Here is a 23,499-nt window from a genome sequence, read left to right as displayed (position 1 = left end):
AAATTTATAACCATAAAAGAAAAAAAGAAATAAAGTTAGGGGTTAGAGAAATGGCTCAGCAATTAAGACCACTGGGCACTCTTGCAGAAGACTTGGAATCTGTTCCCAGCATCCACAGGGTGGCTCACAACCATCTGGAATTTCAGTTCCAGGGGATCTGATTCTCTCTTCTGGTCTCCATGGCCACTGCGCATACTCAGACGACACACACAGTCTCTGGCCCACATGCACATATTTAAATGAAAAAGTTAGACAACATTAAAAGTTTATTCGAGACTTTGGCTATTGTAATTGTTGGTGCAGATACAGGGAAGACCCTCACAGAACTTCCTCCCACTGGGTAGGAATACTCCTCAGGTGAAATGTAATGAATGTGATGTTTATTGTCTTCCTGGCAGCATGGATTTGTTGTTAAATATGGGACTCCTTGCCCTGAATTAGTAATAATCAAGGAGCATATGTTTTTATGAAACTAAATATCACGGCACAGATACATTTATTTATACACTCAGGAACTGCATGTATTTCTTCATGTAACAAGTTACTAAATGCACTATCAACATCCTAAGATGTACCATTACACATAGGCTTCAAATCTCAACCCCTCAGCACCTATTTACTTTATATTGATGGTAAAAAGGGATCATTTGAAAAGCAAGACTAAATTAACTAAAATAACTTATGATAAATATTAAAAACAAACAACCACATCTCCCATCAAAACCCCAGAGAAGACAACTTATAGTGAAGGCTAAGCTGGATCCAAGGAAGTGCCATCCAGCGTGCTCATAGGAGTTTTGATGATTTGAAAAACTATAGAATGTTCTGTATGAGTAAAACTGGATTAGACTCACTATGTGCAATGTCGCTTTTGGAGAGAAGAAAGGTCTGTGCTTCTTGAGGTGTGAATTTTAACTGGGGATATTGGTCATTGGGCGTGATGGAGCAGCAGCAACTGAGAAACTTACGAGACTTCCTGTTGGTCTATAATCGGATGACAGAACTGTGCTTCCAGTGCTGTGTGCCCAGCCTGCATCACCGAGCTCTGGATGCTGAGGAGGAAGCCTGCCTGCCCAGCTGTACTGGGAAACCCATCCAGTTTAACCACCGCTTCATGGCCGCTTATATGCACCTCATGCCCACCCTGGTCCAGCGCCGCATCGCAGAATATGAGGCTGACTTTGCTGCTCCAGGTGTTCCTGCAGAACAGACCAGAGACTTGCCATCAGACAGCTAGCCGTCCCTGGCTCCAGGGAAGAAGGTGCTTGGATGGGCTTCTCTATGGACCTTGGGCTTATCTAAATGTGTACAGAGAGATTGAGCTTGAAAGCTGGGTGCTGTTGCTTTTTTTCTTGGAGCCAATAAACCCGTTTTTATAGTCTGGTTAATTTGCTGAGCAAGAAAAAAAAAAATAGAATGTAAATATCAAAGCAAAGAACATTGGTGTTTGCTCCCAGTGTGTGTGTGTGTGGGGGGATGGTTGCAATAAATTCCATTACCTTTCATGTTCTTTTGCAAAAGAATGCAGATGCAATATTGACAGGTCACACTTCCAGGTTTTCTAGAGCTGCAGGCAACCTGCTACTGCACAGGCCACACCGATGCCCAGAGCAAATGTTGCTGAGAGTAACGGCAAGGTAAATGAATACTTTATGTATCAAACCCAGACGACAAATTTTAATGCTGTAGTGGCTAGCTGTAACAATAGGAAACATATCACTTACAAATGAGAAGGTTGAAAAAGCTCCTAGTGATAAGGAAAAAGGGAAAAATGGAGCCTTAGACACCAAATGGACATTGCTTAGCAGGGGATTCTGTGCAGCTGTCACTTTGCTGTGATGTTCTTTGTGTGACAGGCGATTTCCTTTACCAATGCCCTTTAAATTCGGGAACAGGCAATTCCACTTCTCTAGTCCATCAGTTGCTGTATGATAGCTTTAATTTTCGGCTATAAATATAAAAACTTAAGTCAACCCAGTTTAACACACACACACACACACACACACACACACACAGAGAGAGAGAGAGAGAGAGCGAGCGAGAGAGAGAGAGAGAGAGAGAGACAGAGACAGAGACAGAGAGAGAGAGAGACAGAGAGAGACAGAGAGAGACAGAGACAGAGAGAGACAGAGAGAGAGAGACAGAGACAGAGAGACAGAGACAGAGAGACAGAGAGACAGAGAGACAGAGACAGAGAGACAGAAAAACAAATCAACAAATACTCTTCCATATATACAGTTCTGTTTGTTTCTTGATGGACTTCAAGGGCAAATACCAGTGAGTTTTATGGGTAGGAACCTCAATCATACATTTGAACAATAAAGCTCTGAAGTATACAGTGCACTCTGGACCATCCTCCCTCTTTCCCTCCTCCCCTTCACCTCCCAACTCCTCCCCCCTAGCTTCCCTCCTCCTTTCCTCTCACCAGCCTGTCCCTCTCTCTGCCACTTAAACTTCTGCAGATGAATATTCCATGGTTCACACTGAAGGAAATGGTTAACTACAAACACTCAGTTTTGTTTGTTGGTTGGTTTTAAATAACTCCACCATTCTAGAAAAATAGCCTCTGCGACATGCACCTTGAGTGTGCCAGTTCTGTGTGTCCTGGATGAGCCATTATTCCATGTTTAGGTTTGAAAAGACCCTGGTGGGGAGTTTCAACATCAGCTCTGACAGATCTTGCCTAAAGGTCCTTTCTTCTCAAGCAAGATGGCCCACAGCAGTGTGAAGTTTGTCCTTTCTCTCCTTATACTTGATTAAGTCGATGGGAATCATGCAGGCATGGGTGGGGCCATCTAAGACCCTGTGCTTTTGTCTAATGTACTGCACCTAAGGCAGGCACCTGTTGGCTAGGGCATACAAGCTGTTAGGGTCTGTTTCCATTGTGAGATGCATCTGTGAATGTGAAAATGACTGTTGGGTACCCGAGAAACAGCTTATATAATGGAGAGGACATGGACTGATCAAAGACCAAGGAAAGCATTTAAACATTTGTCCTTAGAAACCATTTTACATGGTTCCCTCATTTCCCCCACCATACTGGTCTGAGTTATATGTAGAGTCTGATGTTTTGCATTTATGCAAATGTAAAGTGTAGGTACATTTAAATGTCCATTTATTCAAATGAAAATCTGCTAACTGGTGATCAGACAACCAGCTGTATTTGGCTCTCCGGAAGAATATTTCTATTCCAAGCTATCTCTTATAAAAGCAGGTTTCTGCAGCCTTTCTGTTGGCACCAACCTGCTGTAAACCTTTCCTACATGACTTTGGAGACCCAGGCACAAAAGAGTAAACACAAGAGAGCCAGGAAACAGGAAGCACTCGTACACCTGACCATGAGAACTCAGTTTGTAGATGTAGATTGTATTTCTGTACAGAAGGTTTTGAGGAAGCGCATGCTCCCCAAACAGCTTGGCATGCTGGACATCCTGCAAGAGTAAATAAAATGTAATTTTTAAAAAAGCTGTCCATTTTTTATTCTTATTTTTGTTGAAGACTTCTCCTGGAAAGTAATATGTATGAGTATGAATAATAAACATATCTGGGAGATACAGAGATTTTTTGTTACGCATACAATTTCATATTTCTGTTTTATTCTGTGAATTAAAATAATTTCAGATTAACAGTCACATTGTCCTAGAAAGGCTAAATGTTATGGTTCCACTGTACGAAGGTAATGAGTTGTTACATAGGTAAGGACTTGTCTACTGGATATCATTAAAGGAAGTACTAAAGTATTCTATAAATAATGAAAAATAATTTCAGATGTGTTTCAGATAAGCCCCTATGTCATTTCATTGTTATCCTATGTTTTTATGGTTGTCTCAGATCAACAGAGATGTACTGATTGTCATGGAGAGGCTGAGCTCAGATGCCTCTGCATGTCAGACATATCAAATGGTCAAAACCTTCCAAGGGGATCTCCATAGCCAGGGAAGCTTGAAGATCACTGTGACATCAGGACAGATGATGTTTTAGAGACAATCACTGTTTTATGGTAAAATCTAAAACACAGTTGGCAGGCAGGCTACCTGAAAGAAAACTTAGAATAGGAAGAAATCTAACCCATGAACACCTTAATTAAAATCCAAACAAAGTACATATTAGAAGATTATGCTAAGTGACAAAGCAGATTCAGCTGTGTCCATCCTTGGGCAGTGACCCCAAGATGTCTCAAAGGAAAGCTATGTACCTTGGATACCACACAGCATCTCAGGGTAAGTCAAGTAAAGTCTGTGTGAGCAGAATGAAGACATGTAGAGTGTGCTATCAGATGGTGGTTAATCCACAGAATGAATAAACCTTCAAATAGAACAAAAACTATATTAAATTAAATATATATCATGTTTACATATATTGACACACACATATATACTAATAATGCAATTTTATATTAATAATACATAATGTATTATATTAATAACTATCATTGTTTTTAATATTGTATTATACTTTCTATAATTAACATAAAATAATATATAATTAATATATATCTATAACACTTAATAAAATGTCATTGATATATTAGTAATAGGTATTGATAATATGCTAATATACATATAATAATATATTCATATATATACACTCACATACACATATATATACATACACAGTGTATATATGTGTGTGTATGTATATGTGTATATGTATATTGTTTTGAAAAGGCACAAATGACCAAGTTCATTATATCATAGAAAAATACACTTAACTTTTAATTTTTAAAATACGCTTTTTTGTGGGGAAAGAAGGTTAATTATATCTCCTAGATATACTGTGAAATGTCAGTGTTTTCCAGCAAATAGCTTGCTGCTGACTTAGAGGAGATAATCCATTCTGCTCTGTGTGCAAAGCAAAGACCTCATGTGTCAAATTGGGAAGGCATATTGGCCTGTAGATGTGTGGACAAAATTGTTTTATGAACTGCAAAGCACTGTACAAATGGTGACTTTACTTGGTTAACTATGACCTTGATAGAGATGACAAACAGGTTTTCTTTAATGATACAGTCAAATAAATCATTATAGTTTTAAGAGCTATATAGATGTTCAGTTACTCATTCAGAATATGCTAGATGTTCTGGTTGTTGGTATCCAAGAAGTATGCACACATGTATATATGTGCACACACAATGTCATGGATTTTCATAAAGATGTCAATAATTTTGAGTACTTTTATGTTTTTTAAATTTCAGCTCCATCTTTGGTTGCTACTAATATCTCTAGTGATGCGTACCTCTGTAACCTCAGCTTAAACAGCTCTTTGGCACCATGATTGCAGATAGGGAATTATTTTATTTTATTATTTATATCTTCATTTTTTTATTTAAAGTTTTTCATTTTAAAAAAATTGGTTATTTTATTTATTTACATTTCAAATGTTATCCTCCTTCCCAGTTTCTTCTCTATAACTCCCTCTCCCCTCTCCCCTTCCCCTGTGAGGATGCTCCCTCACACATCCACCCACTCCTGCCTCAGAGCCCTAGCATCCCCCTACACTGGGTCATCGAGCCTCCATCAGACCAAGAGTTATTTTTATAGTTGAAGGTTTATATAATTTGTATTTTATTAGATTTGTAAAAACTTCCTATTATAATAAGATAAGCCATGGATTCTCATAATAAATGTGTTAAAATTTGATTTTGTTCTTTAAAAAAAAAAAACCCTAAATGTCCTCGAAGTAATTTGTGAGCTACTGACTAATGTCCAACATAAGAATCATGTTCAGAATATTTACATTGTATACAGGCTCGCTGTTGTCATGACCTGATTCAACTCCTCCATACATTCTATCACAAGTCTGTTTACTCATTGACTTATTCACTTGCTAATTCACTCATTCTTTCATTAATTTGTTTCTTTATTCATTAAGACAGAGTCTTACATAGCCCAGGCTCGCTTCAAAAAAGCAGAGCTGAGGATAGTCTTAAACTTATCATTCTTCTGCCCCCACTTCGCAGTGCTGGAACTAGTGGTGTGTCCCACACTAAACCTGGCTTCATTATGGAATTTCCATTTTTAATGGGCAATGGGATATAAGAGTGGAGATGTCTAGAAGGCACCAGAAGTTTTTGCTTATTGTTATTTTTCTCTAATTGAAAATAGATTCTTCTTTCACATAATATATCCTGGTGACAGTTTCCCTTCTCTCTACTCCTCCTAGTTCCTACATATCTCACCTCCCGTCCGAATCCACTCCATTTTTTTGTCTAAAACAAACAGGCTTCTTAGAGATAATAATAAAGGAAAATCATAAACAAACTAACATTCTGGAATTGGACACATACACAACAACAACAACAACGACAGAAAGAAGAGAACCCAAGAAAAGGCACACAAATCAGAAATCCACTCATTCACGTATTAGGAACCCCATAAAATTACTGAAGTGGACACCATAACATGTGTGCATAGGACCTGGTGCAGACCCATGCAGAGCCCCACAATTGCTACTTCAGTCTCTGTGAGATCCTATGAGCTTTGCTCATGTTGATTTGGGGGAGGGGCTTGTTTTCTTGGTGTCATATGTCTCTTTTGCTTTTATACTTTCTACCAGAAACTTTTCAAAAGGTAGAGTACATAATTTCATAATTTTACACAATTTCAAGAGGAGGTTGAAAGGGATTCTCTACCATGCTGCTTTTCTTCTATAGGAAAGAACAAATAAAATTTTGCACTCAGAAATTAAGTTTCCATCATTTTACGACCCCCCCCCCGAGCTTGTTACAAGTATGCTGCACATAGCAGATGCTCATTAAATATTTTTGGAACAATAACTGTTCGCTCACAGCAAAGCAGTCTACCCACTAGTTAGTCAGCCACTAGATGGCAGTGCCGCACAGAGAAGCCTGCATGCCGTGGGCGGGGTGGGATCTTTACATGTGGAAGTGTGTGTAAGCCAAAACCTATTGTTTTTATACAATGTCAAAAAAATCTTAAATAAATATTTTAAGTTTAAACCACTTCGGGTTCTATATTTTCTTTTGTAATTTGTCAGGTTTTGTTTTGACTTCTTAATCAACTTTGACAATTGCATAATTATATTCCAGAAAATGGTTATTGCTTAGGCTTGGGTCACTGGCTTGCTACTTGCTCCTGCAGTAACATTTCTGAGTGTGAAGTGTGAGCAAAGCAAACACCAGGGCCCATCCTTCAGTTTCCGTGGCACACTGACTGTGTGCTTAATCCCACTTAGGGACAAACATACCAGAAGCTACGTGAGACAAATGTGGTTGAAGTGTGGTACTTTTTGAATAAGATTTGTGTCCAAATATTTAATATTATATGTCTGGATCTCCAGATGATAAATAATTGAGACAATTTATATAAGTTTCCTCATATTGGGAAGCCCTAGGTACCAGCACACTGTGCAATCATTTAGCCAGGTACTGATCCTTCTGATGCCGGACCCTATGATTATTAACATGAGTGTCTGAGTTTTTTTGCTTGTTTGTTTGTTTGTTTTTTTGTTGTTGTTGTTGTTGTTAGTTTACAGGAACAAAGCAGAGAGATCTAATTGCCCCAAGATAGCAAATGTCTCACCATTTCTGTAGCTCTGGAAATGGACCCAGCTCAGTGTGTGGATTCTAACTCAGGGTGTCCTAGCGTGAGAGGTGGGGATGGGTGGGAGCTACAGGCAACACATGAGTTTTGACAGGAGGCACAGGTTTGCTCCACATCTAGCGGTGGCTGTGTGGCTTCCTCATGGGCTCTTTCACTATAGCAGTTTTTCTCAGAGACTGGAGACGAGCAAGGCCTGGGTGAGGGTCAGCAATCTTTGGGAGTGGAGCATCAGTAGGGTCCTTTCTGAAGCTCTGCCTCACTACTTGTTGACAAGTTACATTGTGTTTCTATTTGAAAAGTATCACTGCTAAGAAGATACATTCGTAATGATGAACTTTGTAGAAGAAAGACTATATTATTATATAATATAGTAACTGTGGTTTTGACTATGACACTGGGAGATAGGATTGACTATGTAGCAGGAGATAAAGTTGGAAATATGGTGAATGTGGGTGTACATAAGAATAGGAAATACAGGTACATTTTGCATGGGTTATTAAAGCCACTCTGGACTTCATTTGTGTCATCCCATTTATATTGTATAAAATTTATCACAAATTCAGAAAGAAAGGGTGTTTTTAGTGTTTAAGGTCATTTTGAAAAGCATTTCAAACTTAAATAATGAAATTTACTGTTGACATTCAAACTGAGCGTTCATAGGCAGAAGGATGGAATGAAATGAAATGAAATTGTCAGTCACAAAGTTTCCTTGAAACAGTGAATTTGTGACTACTTGGACATGTGCCAAGCAGACTCATATTATTGATTATCTCTGTGGGTGTAAGTGTGTGGCTCAATTATGCTGTTGAATGTGAGGTATGAATTAGGCATTGGGATCTGACCCTTTGCAAGTCTCGATCACTTCTCTTGTGTAAATACAGCACAAGGGAGGACAGTCCACGGCAGTGACCATTTGAAACTCCGGAAGTGGTTTCTAAAAGGCAAAGCCATAGGAATTATTATAGGGGTAGAGTGAAATGTCCTTGTCTATATTTCTAGTATTTGAGGCCTACTGCTCCTGACTAGAGACACCTTAGTTCTTCTATTTTCTGTGAGTGTGTCAAAGCCCAAGGAACATACCCTTCACTCTTAGTAATTATAAATTGTGACTCTCTTCTCATGGAATGAGGCTTGTGAAAATTAAATTGATCTAAAGGAAGACTGAATACAAAAGTTTGGGTCTTGATTGGCATCTGACAAGTCAGTTCCTAAATTCAAGAAACATCTCAGGCTCAGTTTGGGGGAGATAAATGTGCACTTTATATAACACTAAGGGATGACCTTGACCTGGAGCACAGTAAAAACCATTCCACAAACCCACTAAAACCAACAGTACTGGGAGGAGATGTAACACTCCACCATCTGACTTCAGTGGTTAAGGTCATGTAGCTTCCAATTGGTTTCTATCACATGACATGATTGGCTTCAGTTTTCTTGTTAATAATGAGATAGATATAAATGTGATGCATACACATGTTATGACACAGATCATTTCCACCATACCACAGCCTTTGGCATCAATACAGTCTAATCGCTCTCTCACTGCCCTACATACATCTGGAGACGTCCTACTGTGTGCCATGGCTGGACTTACGGTATTCTCTTTTATGTCTTTGCTTCATTTCAGCAAAGGTGCCTGTGCTTCATCTTCATCGTCTCATATCCTTTACTTCCATTACCTAGTGCTTTCTTGTTAAGTGAATAGCCTGAGGCTTATTTCTTTTTATATTTTCCTTTTAACAACTAAGTCTTTCTCACTTTTTTCTTTTCATGATGTGTTTATCGGTCACTTGAAAATTTTGCATCATGAACTCAAATATCCTCACCTACCAGTCCTCACAGGTTCGCCCCCCAATCCCTGGAACTTCCCTCTCCCTCCTACATACAAAGAAAAAGGAAAGAAAGAAAGAAAAAAGAAATAGACAAAACCCAGTGTGTGTGTTGCCTGTATGCTTACTGGAGCATGGCCAAACTGTCAGTGGCAATTTTCTCATTTTTAATTTTTTAAAATGTTTTTATTGGATATTTTCTTTTCTTTTTTTAAAAAAGATTTACTTATGTTATGTATATGAGCACACTGTAGCTGCAGACACACCAGAAGAGGACGTCAGATCCCTTTTTAGATGGTTGTGAGCCTGGGAGTTGAACTCAGGACCCTGGGAAGAGCAGTCAGTGCTCTTAACCACTGAGCCATCCCTCCTGACCCCGATAATTTCTTTATTTACATTTCAGATGTTATTCCCTTTTTTCTGTTTCCCCTCCAGAAACCCCTTATCCCATCCCCTCCTCCCTGCTTCTATAAGAGTGCATGTCCCCACCCCTCCACCCCCACCTGCCTCCCAGCCCTTTCATTCCCCAACACTGGGGCATCAAGCCTTCAAAGGACAAAGGGCCTCTCCTCCCACTGATGCCCAACAAGGCCATCCTTTGCTACATATGCAGCTGGAGCCATGGGTCTCTCCATCTGTACTCTTTGGTTGGTGGTTTAGTGCCTGGGAGCTCTAGGGGGTCTGGTTGTTTCATATTGTTATTGTTTCTCCTGGGTTGCAGACAGGGTTGCAGACTAGTTCATGNCCTTCAGTCATTTCTCTATCTCCTCCAGTGGGGACCCTGTGATCAGTTGAATGATAACCTTCGAGCATCCACCTCTGTATTTGTCAGGCTCTGGCAGAGGCTCTTAGGAGACACCCATATCAGGCTTCTGTCAGCATGCACTTCTTGGCATCCACAATAGTGTCTGGGTTTGGAATAGATCCCCAGGTGGGGCAGTCTCTGGATGGCCTTTCCTTCAGTCTTTGCTCTGCACTTTGCCTCTGTATTTGGTTATTTTGTTCCCACTTCTAAGAAGGACCAAAGCACCCACACTTTGGTCTTCCTTCTTGAGCTTCATGTGGTCTGTAAATTGTATGTTGGGTACTCCAAGCTTTTGGGCTAATATCCACTTATCGATGAGTGCATACCATGGTTTGTGTGTGTGTGTGTGTGTGTGTGTGTGTGTGTGTGTGTGTGTGTGAGACCTCACTCAGGATGATATTTTCTAGTTCCATCCATTTGCCTAAGAATTTCATGATTTTATTGTTTTTAGTGGCTGAGTAGTACTCCGTTGAATAAATGTACCGCATTTTCTATATCCATTCCTCTGTTGAAGGATGTCTGGGTTCTTTCCAGCTTCTGGCTATTATAAATAAGGCTGCTTTGAACATAGTGGAGCATGTGTCCTTGTTATATGTTAGATCATCTTTTGGGTATATGCCCACGAATGGTATAGCTGGATCCTATGTCCGATTTTCTGAGGAACCACCAGGCTGATTTCCAGAATGATTGTACCAGCTTGCAATCCCACCAGCAATGGAGGAGTGTTCCTCTTTCTCCACATCTTCACCAGCATCTCTGTCACCTGAGTTTTTGGTCTTAGCCATTCTGACTGGTGTTAAGTGGAATCTCAGGGTTGTTTTTATTTGCATTTCCCTTAGAACTGAGGATGTTGAACATTTCTTTAAGTGCTTCTTGGCAATTTGATATTTCTCAGTTGAAAATTCTTTGTTTAGCTCTGTACCCCATATTTTAATTCTCTGGAGTCTAATTTCTTGAGTTCTTTGCATATATTGGATATTAGCCCATGCATAACTATTCCAGAAAAATTTCAATTTAGCGCAACTTTATTTTGCAGGAAGTTTATTTTTCCCCCTGTGTCTTTACCAACACTTACAATTGTTGATCTTTCTTTATTATTTTTGGCAATCTCTTGGTGGCATGCTGTCGCAATGGGACTTAGTTATATATAATCTGATAATTGGGGATGTTGAGCATTTTTTTAAAATATATTTTACATCCTGACTACAGTTTTGGGTTTACATGGCCTCCACTCCTCCAAGTACTCTCCCCTCCCCCCACCCCCTGGACACAGTCTTCTTCCATTTCCCTTCAATAAAGAAAAAAAAGGTACATCAACAACTTGTGGTATAACATATTACCACAGTATGATAAGACTATGTACAAGTTCTCATATACTCCAATAGAAGCAAAAGGGTCCCAAGCTCTGGCACAGTTTCCCATGCTTCCACTTTTAGGAATCCCACAAAAACACCTAGAATAACTTACAGGCAGAGTACCTAGCTCAGACCCATACAGACTCCATGATTGTCAGCTCAGGTTCTGAACCCATGTGAGCCCTACTTAGTTGATTCTGTAGGTTGTGTTCTCTTGGGGTTATCAACCTCTCTTGCTCCTTGAATCCTCCCTTCCCATTGTTTGATGGGTTTCTCTGACTCTATTGTTTGTGGGTCTGTTCATCTCTTCCTGTGAGTTGCTGGATGATTCCTCTCAGATGATAACTGGAGTAGGCACCAGTCTATTAGTACAGCAGAATATTACAAGAAATCACTTCCTTGGCTTCTCTTTCCAGGCATACTTGAATGTAACCTCAGTTTTGGGGCTGAACAGCCCCTGGATTTTGGTCAATTCTCATAGTGTCAGGCATGACGTCCCTCTTGGGGCATGGACATCAAGTAGTCAGTGGTTGGCCGGTTCCACATACTCTGTGCTGTCATTACCAGCATATCATGAAGGCGGGACAGACTGTAAGTGGAAGGTTTTGCAGCTAGGTTGGTGTCCTGGTCTCACTGCTGGGAGCCTTGCCTGGTTATAGAAGATGGCCAGTTCAGGCTCTATCCGTTATTACTAGGAGACTTCCCTAGGCTCACTTTCGTGAAGTCTAAGGAGTTTTCACAGCACGGGATTTATGTCACTCCACAAATTACTTCCTTACCCCCAGTTTCTGTCATTTTTCTCAGTACTCATTCCCTCCATCCTCTCCCCCACAGAATGAACCTTTCTCTTCCAATCCCCAGCCAATCCTGCCTACCTACAAAGTCTATTCTATCCCCCAATCTGCCCCACTGAGAGATCCATGTATCTACCCTTGAGTCTTCCTTGTTACTTGGCCTCTCTGGGTCTGTGCTTATCCTTTACTTAACAGGTAATGTCCATTTATAAGTGAAAACATACCATGTTTGTCTGTGGATCTGGTTTACCTCACTCAGGGTGATTTGATTTTATTTCAAATTCAATCCATATACCTGCAAATTTCATGATGTCATCGAACAGCTGAGTACTATACTATTGTGCAAATGTACCACCTTTTCTTTTACTGTTTTTCAGACAAGGGGCATCTAAGTTGTTTGCAGTTCCCGGCTATTATGAGAAAAGCTGCTATGAACATATTTGAGCAAGTGCCCTTGTGGTAGGATGGAGTATTCTTTAGTTATATGCCCAGGAGAGTTATTGCTGGATTATTACGTAAACCAACTCATTTTCTGAGAAACTGCCACAGTGATTTCCACAGTGGCTATACAAGTTTTAACTCTCACCAGCAATGGAGGAGTGTTCCCCCTGTTCCACATCCTTGCCAGCATGAGCTGCCATTTGTTATTAATCTTAGCCATTTTGTCAGGTGTAGGATTGAGACTCAAATTTGTTTTGATTTGCATTTCCCGTGATGGCCAAGGAGTTGAATATTTGTTTCTCAGACATTTCAGATTCATCTGTTGGATATTCTTGTCACAAGCTAAGTTCTCGCCAGCAAGAACACACTNGGACAACCGGATTCTTCTGTGGCAAAGCTTTATTGCTTCATCATGAGGAAGACCCCGAGCCCCAGAAATAGTGCAGCTTATATATGTCTGGTGTGGCGTGTCTGCACCTGATTGGCTGCTTGCTCATAATTTCAAAAGTACANCCCGGGATGGGTCGTGACTTGGCGCGAATTCACCCTTGCACTTGCGCACATTAAATGTTTATAGTTATGAACAACAAAGGCCAACGCCATCCTGTAATGGCAATTGCTCACAGCTCTCTACACATTCTCTGTTTAGATCTGTATCCCATTTTTTAATTGGATTATTTGGTTTGTTGATGTCTAGTTTCTTGAGGTCTTTATATATTGGGGATATTAGCTCACTGCCAGATTTGGAGATGGTGAAAATCTTTTCCCATTCTGTAGGTTGCAGTTTTGTTCTACGGACACTGTCCTTTGCCTTACACAAGTTTTCAGCTTCATGAGGCCCTATTTATTAATTGTTCATCCTAGTGTCTGATCTGTTGGTATTCTCTTCAGGATGTCATCTTCTGCACCAATGCATTCAAAGCTATTCTCCACTTGCTCTTTTATGAGGTTCAGTTTATCTGATCTTATGTTGATGGACTTGAGTTTTGTGCATGGTAATAGACATTGATCTATTTGTATTCTTCTGCATGCGATATCCAATTATACCAGCACCATTTGTTGAACATGCTTCCTTTTTACATTTTATATTTCTGATTTTTTTAATAAAAAAAATCAAGTGATCATAGGTGTGTGGATTTATGTCTGGGTCTATGATTTGATTATGCTGATTAATCTGTCTCTTTATATGCCAATAGCATGTGCTATGATGATGATTGTGATGATGATGATGATGATTACTATAGCTTTGTAGTACAATTTGAAATCAGGGATGGTGATACCTTCAGAAATTCTTTTATTGTACAGGATTATTCTAGCTTTCCTGTTTCATTTTTTCGTTTGTTTGTTTGTTCCTGTATGAAGTTTAGTATTGTTCTTTAAAGGTCTGTAAAGAATTGTGTTGGGAATTGCATTGAATCTGTAGTTTGCTTTTGGTAAGATTACTATTTTTAAATGTTGATCCAACCAGTTCATGAACATGGGAGATCTTTCCACCTTTTGATATCTTCAATTTCTTTCTTTAAAGACTTCAAGTTCTTGATATACAAACTTTTCATTTGCATGATTAGAATTACACCAAAATAGTTTATATTGATTTGTGGCTACTGTGAAGGGTGTTGTTTCCTTGATTTCTTTCTCAGCTCATTTATCATTTGTATATAGATGGGCAATTGACATGTTTGAGTTAAATTCATATCCAATCACTTTGCTGAAGGTGTTTATCAGTCGTAGGAGTTCCCTGGTATGATTTTTCATGTCATGTATGTATACTATCATGCCATCTGTGAATAGCGATACTTTGACTTCTTCCTTTTCAATATATATTCAGTTTGATCTCCTTTTTTATTTCTCTAGCTAGAACTTCAAGGACTATATTGTACAGATATGGAGAGTGTGGACAACATTGTCTTGTTCCTGATTTTAGTGGGATTACTTTAGTGGAATTGTATTTAAATGAATGTTGGCTATAGGGTTGCTGTAAATATTCTTTATTGTGTTTAGGTATGTTCCTTTATCCCTATGATCTCCAAGACTTTTATCATGAAGGGGTGTTGGATTTTGTCAAAAGCATTTTCAGCATCTAATGAGATGATCATATGGTACCTTTTCTTTCTGTTTGTTTATATGGTGGATTACATGGACTGATTTCCATATGTTGAAGCATCCCTTCATCTCTGGGATAAAGCCTACTTCATCATGGCTGATGATCTTTTTGATGTGTTCTCAGATTTGGTTTGTAACTATTTTGTTAAGTATTTTTGCATCTGTGTTTATGATTTTTCTGTAACTCTTAAATCTTTGAATCTTTGTGCTTTGGGTATCAGGATAACTGTGGCCTCATGAAATGAATTGGCAGTGCTTCCCCTGTTGCTATTTTGTAGAAAAATTTGAGAAGGATTTGCTTTAGCTCTTCTTTGAAAGTTTGGTAGATTACTGCACTAAAACCCTCTGACCTGGGCTTTCCTTGGTTAGGAGACTTTTAATGACTGCTTCTATCATTGGGGATTATAACCCTGTTTAAATTGTTTATCTGATCATTATTTACATTACCGAGTGATATATATGAAGAAAATTATCCATTCTGTTTATATTTTTCCAATTTTGTTCAGTATAGATTTTAAAGGTCTAACCTAATGATACTTTGAATTTTGTTGCTGTCTCTTGTCATGTCCCTCCATTCATCTCTACATAGTCAGTTTGGACACTCTTTCTCAGTTTTTTAGTTTGGATAAGGGATGATTGGTATTGTATATTTTCTCAAAGAACCAATTCTTTGTTTCAATGACTCTTCCTATTGTTCTCTTTGTTTCTATTTCATTGATTTCAGCGCTGAGTTTGATTATTATCTGTTATCTAGTCCTCTTGTATCACCTTGCTTCTTTTTGTTCTAGAGCTTTCGTGTGTGCTTTTATGTTAGTATGAGATCTTTACAATTTTTTTTTTATGAAAGCACTTTATGCTATGTATTTTCTTCTTAGCACTTCTTTCACTGTGTCCATAAATTTGGAAATGTTGTGCATTGATTTTCATTGAATACTAGGAAGTCTTTAATCTTTTTCTTTATTTCTGCCTTAACCACCCCTCCCAAAAGAAAAAAAATCCAGTAGAGAGTTGTTCAATTTCTAAGAGTTTGTGGGCTTTCTGTTGTTTCTGCTCTTGCTTTAATCTATTGTATTCTGATAAGATACAGGGGGTTATTTAAATGTTCTTCATGTTTGTGGTCACTTTTGGAAAATGTTTCATGAGGTGCTATAGAGATTTATTCTTCTGTGTTTGGATGACATGTCCTGTAGATATCTGTTAGGTCCATTTGTTTCCAACATGTGTTAGCTTCAATATTTCTCTGTTAGTTTTGTCTGGATGACTTGTCTATTGGTAAGAGTGGTGAATAAGTCTCCCTCCATCAATGTGTGAGGGTTGATATGTGATTTAAGCCTTAGTAGTCTTTCCTTTACAAACATGAATACCCCCAGGTTTGTGGCAGAGATGTTAAGAATTTAAAAACAATCTTGGCGAAACTTTTCTTTGATGAGTATGAGTTGCCCTTTCCTATATCTTTGTATTAGCTTTGGCTTGAAGTTTGTTTTGTTAGACCTTAGAATAGCCACACCAGCTTGTTTCTTTGGTCTAGTTGCTTGAAGAAAAAAAAAAGTTGTTCAGCCCTTTACTCTTAGATAATATCTATCTTTAATGTTAAAGTGTGCTTCTTACATCAACAGAAGAGCTGTTCTGTTTTTATATCTGTTCTGTTGGTGTATGTCATTTTATTAGGGAATTGAGTCCGTTGATATGCAGAGCTAAAAATAACCAATGATTGCTAATTCCTGTTATTTTCTTGCTGTTGTTGGTGTTGGTGGTGATAGTGTTTTTGTTGGTGGTAGTGGTGGTCGTGTGTGTGTGTGTGTGTGTGTGTGTGTGTGTGTGTGTGTGTTTCCCTCCTTTAGTTTCGGATGGTGTGAGAATATTTATTTCTTCTGTTTTGGTGGCTATACTTATCCTTGGGTTGGAGTTCTTCTAATACCTTCTGTAAGACTGGATTTGTGGATAGGTGGTGTTTAAAGTACCTTGTTTTGTTTTGTTTTGTTTTTACCCTGGTGATTGAAAAGTTTTTCTGTGTATAGTAGTCTGGGCTGGCATCTGTGGTCTCCTTGAGTAAGTAAGACATCTGTCCATGCCATTCTGGCTTTGAAATTCTCCATAGAGAAGTCAGGTATAATTCTAATAGGTCGGACCTTATATCTTACTTGCCCTTTTTCTCTTACAGCTTTTAATATGCTTTTGTTGTTCTCTGTGTTTAGTGTCTTATTATGTGGCAAGGGGGTTTTCTTTTCTTTCATATTTTATTTGGTGTTCTCTAAGCTTCTTTGACCTTTGTGGGCATGCTCTGATTTAGGTTAGGAAAAACTTTTATGATTTTATTAAAATGATTTTCTGAGCCCTTGAGCTTGATTTCTTCCCCCTTTTCTATTTCTATTATATATAGGTTTGGCCTTTTTTTTTTTAAATGGTGTTCCATATTTTCTATAGATTTTGGTCAGGAAATTAATATTTTCATTAAGTGATGTATCTAGTTCTTCTATCATATCATCCAAGCCTGAGATTCATCTCTCCCATCTCTTGTTTGCTTACTTAGATGTTCCATTTGGAGGATTCCCTCAGTTTGTGGTTTCTTTGTTGCTTCTGTTTGCCTTTTTATTTCTTGAACAGTTTTATTTGTTTCCTCCAGCTGTTTGTTGCTTTTTCTTCTTTTGGGCTTTCTTTAAGGGATCTATTGCTTTTCTCTAATTTTTTGTTTGTCATTTCTGTGATTTATTTAAGGAATTTATGAATTTCCTCTTTACTGACTTCTACCATCTTCATAGGGTTGGCTTTATTGTCATTTTCTTGTGTTTTAACTCTATAGGGGGCTGGAGTTCTGGCTACTGTGAGTTCTGGAGGCTTGTGTGACCTTTGATGGAGAAAGAAGCTTCTGCCAAAGGTTGTGGACAGGGATCTGGTGATGAGCAGAGGGATTCTGGGTGCTGGAGTGGCCTCTAGTGAGCCAGGAGGATTCCATCAAATGTGTGGTGGTACTGAGTTTTATTTTTTTTTCTTTTAATGTTTATTTCTACTCATGTCCATTTCTAAGTTTTCAAGTTTATTGGTAATCCACTGCCTATCTTATGTTGACTGATATGCCTTCTCACTGCATAAAGTTTCTTTTGTAAAAATATTTTGGACAGTTACCTTACTGGATATGTATGTGTGTTCCAGACCTCATTCTCACTCTGCAATCTTTCTGTCATTGTCTTAAAGGATGCCTTTATTGTTAACTTTCACTGTTGGCATTCATTGTTATGCAAATACATTTCCATCTTAGTGCCTGTTGTGGGTAGAACCCATAAATAAGCACATATCATCCCCTTTTTTCATCTCTTTGCTCTTCTAATATCTCCTGCTTTTGCTTTTGTGCCAGATATATGCACATATTCATGAGTATATGTAAAATACCAAAAACCATAGGAAAATCCACATTGTCTTCAAGGCTGTCTGGAAAATTCTCCTTCAATGAGCAGGCAAACTCAACCTTTGCCAGAGGTCCTGAGAACCCCGTGAGCGCAGGAATGTTGTCTGCTCACTCTGACCCAGGCCATCTCTTCTCTTGTCCTTCTTGGTGTGTCTCTTCACTACCAGCACTGGGATGGTCAGTCCCCTTGCTGTGTGTGTCCCACCTGCAGGTTTACATAGTTCCTGACTTCAGATTTCAAGTCCATGCTCAAAACCTCCTATTTAAAATATTCTTGAATGCCATACTGTTCTTTTAAATTTTATTTGCACTATATATTGGTTGTATAAGTAAGTCTTCCTTCTGTGGGATCCTAATAATCTTACAGCTTTATTCTACAGCTGTTATATTTCTGCTATGGTAAAAAAATACATAACCAGTTCTTAATAATTTTGATAGAAATGACACATTATGTTTTAAACTCTAAGCATGTGAAAGTTTACTTACTATTTATAGTGGCTTTTGTTCCTCTCTATAAATCCAAATTACCACCAGGGATTACATTCCTGATGAAGAAGTCACCTCTGCAAGCTTCTGCTTCATGAGGCTCTGCTGGAGACACAACTTCTCACAGAGGTGGCCTTTGGATACTGATCCAGCCCTCATCTCGTTACTTGCCCTATTGCGATTTCTAATGCAAGAGATGATGTTCCCTTTCCCATTATTTAAAGAAGAGCTTTCTCTGACTTGTCTTGTGTAATTTCTTCACATTGGCCACCACCCCCATGGTTAGTGTGTTTATTCTGTGGCTGGGTTTCCAGTGTTCTTTACATCACTGATTTTCCAGTAGCAACATGACTTAGAGGTGTTTTATGCTTTTGTCTGTTTCGGTTATGCTGACCCATATGAGAATTCATTTACAATTATCTTTTTACTAAGTGAACACTTCGCTCTCATTTATTCAGATATTTCCCATCTCTCCCTTTTCTTGAAGTTCATTCTCAGGTGTAATTACCACTGCACACTGGCCTCACCAACTCCTCTTCTTGAGCATAATTACTTTGATTATTGCTATAAAGATATCATTATGCAATGATGTTTTCTTCTGTTACATACCAAGCTGAGCCTGCGCGTAATCTTACCGCCTGTATCTTCTACACTATGCATTGAAGTTTTTGATCTTTCTGATTAAAGTTCCTTTCCCTTTCTCTTGTGGTAGATATTTCTTCATGAGAAAATGTATGATATACTGCTTGAATTCATCCATATTTATTCCATAGAAAGATGTTAAATCATGATAAGAGATAAAATGTTAGTGTTATTCTGGTGCCTTTGACATGTTCGTTTCTTGATCATGTGGCAAATTTTTAACAAGAGCTGTTTTAATATTCTTTTATCTTCACAGTACCAAGGGAGTGGGTGGGTTGTTGAGTAGAGGGAGGGGAGAAGAGATAGGGGTTTTGAGAGGGTAAACTAGGAAAGGGGATAACATTTTTTTTTTTTTTTTTTTGGTTTTTCGAGACAGGGTTTCTCTGTGTAGCCCTGGCTGTCCTGGAACTCACTCTGTAGACCAGACTGGCCTCAAACTCAGANATNCANCTGCCTCTGCCTCCCAAGTGCAGGGATTAAAGGCATGCGCCACCATGCTCAGCGGGGATAACATTTTTAATGTAAATAAAATAATAAAAAAAGAAACATATTTTCTTATCTTAATTATTCCATTGTCTTTGTTATTTCTTGTTTTGTTTCCATTGGTTGGATTTTCCTTTAGGTAATGCTTGTTTGTATGAGTGTTGACTTTAATTACATACCTGATATAAATGTTGGATATTCAGACATTGATTTTGTTATTTATTTGAACAGTCTCATTTTTTTGTATAAATTTCTATACTTTGGAATCAGTATAATCTCTTCATAGCTCATCTACTGACTTGCTTAAATGAGCCAGAATCAGCCTATTGTCAGAGGGTAACTGTAGAACAATAATCATGACTATCTTCACAGAAGCATGTAATACTATAAGCACTGTGCACATCCAATTCGATTTCTGCATTTATTGTGTACAACTTTTACATACAAAAAAAAAAAAAACCAAAACCAAAAACCTCAAGCTCTGTTAATGTGGTTTATAATGCCCATGCAATGACAAGCTAGACATTTAAAATTTGCATTGGATTGCACAGAAAATAAGATTAACCTGAAATGGAAAGTTAAAATTGGATGTGAAAGAACAATTTTCACCAAAGTGCTGCAGTCTCAGCATAGATAGTAGAGACAGAGCAGGCTATCTGGTCACGAGTTCTCTTCCCTTCTTCTTGTGGTAGATATTTCTCCATAAGGAAATGTGTGATGAGCTGTTTGAATGCATCCATATTTATTTCGTAGAAAGATGTCAAATCAGGATAAGCGATAAAGTGTTAGTGTCTAAGGCAGAAGGAAACAGCCAAGTGGAGATTTCCTGATGTGCTTCTTTTATTTTAAAACATTTCACAGATCTGCAAAGTGAAAATTAGCTGAGGCTCTGGGGTAAATTTGTGGGTGTTTGAAGGAACTCACAAATCCACTGAACATCTGCAAAGATACTTTTGGTTCATTGTGCAATATTCACAGATACATTTTCAATGGCCGAGACAGCTTGCAAAAAAGCAAGTTTTAGGAAGGAAAAAGTTGGTCCGTAAATGCACTTCATCTATTGTGAATATAACATGGTTAAACAATTTTATGTATCATATTACTGAGTGTATAGGGACTGCATGCTTTCCAGATATGATTATTTCATATGAATATATTGTTAAGAGAAATATACTTTGGTCAGAAATAAGAATAAATTAGTGATAAGCCATATTATTTTATCATCATCCATTGCTTTGAATATCTCAGAAATTGTTGTACACTAGGGAAAACAGAAGTCTTAAGGGAGCAGATACTGATGTCGCTTTTCTAAATGGCAATGTGTCTGATCTGTGTCGTTAAGTACTTGTGTTCATACCCATAGGTGTGTGCACTTCCAAGCCTTTGTCAGAGAAGTTACTTCTGGCAGTAGGTAAAGGTTAATGCAGAGCCATGAATCGTCAGAGTCTTGAGAATAAGTAACCGTGAATGCTTAGCCATAGATAGAGCATCTGTATCTATCCTAGATCAAGACTCATGGAACATTGTGGAAGAGGGGGCTAGAATGAAGGTAAAGTCTGGAGCATACAGAGAAAACAATGAGATGTGCCCTCTAGGTGTGGCAATGTGCCCTCTAGGTGTGGCATGGGAGCTGTACACATGAACTCATGGCAGTTGTGCTTGCCTGCACAGGATCAAGCCAGTAAAATTCCAGCAGCAAGGTCTGGGAGTGGTAGTCCCAGCACTTGTGGGGTAGAGCTCTGAGTTCAAGGCTTGGCTTCCAGAGTGAGTTTCAAGATAGCCAGGGCTACACAGAGAAACCCTGTCTCAAGAAAGCAAAACAAAACAAATTCCAGCCTCAAGATGGGCAGGAATCCCAGGTCCCATTCCCCAGAAGAAGGGTGAATAACGGACTGATAACTGTTTGGGGATGGGGAGTCTCTGTCCTTCAGAGGTGTAAGTTTCCCATGTCCCAGTGAATGGCTCCACCCATAGGCACACATGACTATTGTTGATTGGACTCCATGCATTAAAAACAAACATAATTTAAGAGGGGAAAATGAAGTTGGAAGAGAGACATGATAGAGGAAGAGCTGATAGTGCTACGGGGAAAGATAGGGATGGATATTATAATAAATACATATATAGATGTATATAACACACACACACATATATACTTCAAAAAATAAAATAAAGGAATCATGTTGCAGATATAGTCATTGGGGCTGGGATCCCCACAGTTAGAGGATCTTTGTACTGTGGTCAGTTACAGTTTTCTGTAATGGTCTTTGTTTGCTACAGAGAGAAACTTCTTTGCTGGGGAGTGGGGGCTACACTTACCTGTGGGTGTGGGGATAAGTATTTAGAGCGTGTTAGGGGTTATGCTAGTCTAGTAAAATGGCAGTCCAAGTCTCTTCTCCAGATCTATGACTTTACCAAGCTCAGGGAGTTGGCTAGGCATGCGTCTTTCCAGTTGAACAGTCCTTAAGTCCAATGAGGAAACCACATCTCAGGCTCAAAACATCATAGAAGAGAGAACATTCGAACAGTCCAGAGGAACAGGGTGCCTGTTGTGAGTTTGTGTCTTTTAGATATGACAGGAAAGCTTCAGTCAGGATACTTCAGTCATGTGGCTGCCTAAGAAAGACCTGACCAGTGCCAATATCAATAGCTAATGGCAGCACGAAGGAGGGAAACGGCACAGATTCCCGCCCTTAGAGAAAGAACTACAGGTACCTAATGAGTGCTGAAAGAGGGTGTATTAGCTTCTTCTAGGGATGAACACCCTAAGTGGTTATGCAATATAATGTGGTCAACCACGACACCGCACACGCACAAACAACCAAAATTACATTTGTGTAGTTATGTGTTTACACAACATTGAGGCAGGAGGTTCTCTGAGGAAACTAACAAGGCCAATGTCCAGACTGCGACCAGATCTCTGGGCACAGTAATCAGCATCTGAAGGCACCGGGCCCAAATCAACACCCCAACGCATGAATCTCGCGGTTACTGAAACTGAGCCAATGGCTGGTCCAGTATTTTCTTGGATTTATTAGGATTTCAGATGTGTAGGCAGGCAGCTGTCAGACAGAGGTCGATACAAGCCAGCCAATGTACAACAGTCCTGGACTCCCAAGATGAGCCAGGCTAAGACAGAAAAGCTGTGAGTTCCACGTCAGCTTTGGTTACCTTCTCTTAGAAACAAAGCAAAGCAAAGTAAAACAAAAACAAAAACAAAACAAAACAAAANAAAACAAAACAAAACAAAAACAATGTAGCGTCACATTGAGTCAGTAGGTGGCAGAGAGAAGAGAAGCTATGTCTAAGCTTAGTGTTCTGACCTGTGAACATCTGAATGATTAGTAGCCTAACACTCCCTGAGAAAAGCAAGCCTAAGACAACCACCAGTATTGTACCCAGGGTGTCCAAACAGGGAGCTAGCCTGAGATGACCACCACTTTGGCACCAGACATTCCCAGATGAGGATCAAGCCAGAGACTAGAAGACTTCCTCCTGGGACTGTGGGTCACAGACAGGATTGAGCCTGAGAGAGACAACCCTTGCGTGGATCCAGGAAAGGAGTGAGTCGGGGGCAATCACCAAATTGGTGCCAT

The 23,499-nt window shown here is 39.1% G+C and overlaps 2 pseudogenes across 1 annotated transcript; both read left to right on the top strand.

Moving 5' to 3' along the window:
- Positions 1–920: 920 nt before the first annotated feature.
- Positions 921–1,383, top strand: LOC110321085 (annotated as a pseudogene). The gene has a single exon (XR_003843730.1). The product of XR_003843730.1 is annotated as a mitochondrial import inner membrane translocase subunit Tim10 B pseudogene (transcript).
- A 21,786-nt stretch (positions 1,384–23,169) lies between these two features.
- Positions 23,170–23,260, top strand: LOC115063948 (annotated as a pseudogene).
- Positions 23,261–23,499: the final 239 nt, after the last annotated feature.

Source organism: Mus pahari, chromosome 4, assembly GCF_900095145.1.
Source record: "Mus pahari chromosome 4, PAHARI_EIJ_v1.1, whole genome shotgun sequence".
In the NCBI taxonomy this organism is placed as follows: domain Eukaryota; kingdom Metazoa; phylum Chordata; class Mammalia; order Rodentia; family Muridae; genus Mus; species Mus pahari.
The sequence above is the reverse complement of the archived record's forward strand: the minus strand, read 5'-3'. Positions and strand labels throughout refer to the sequence as shown.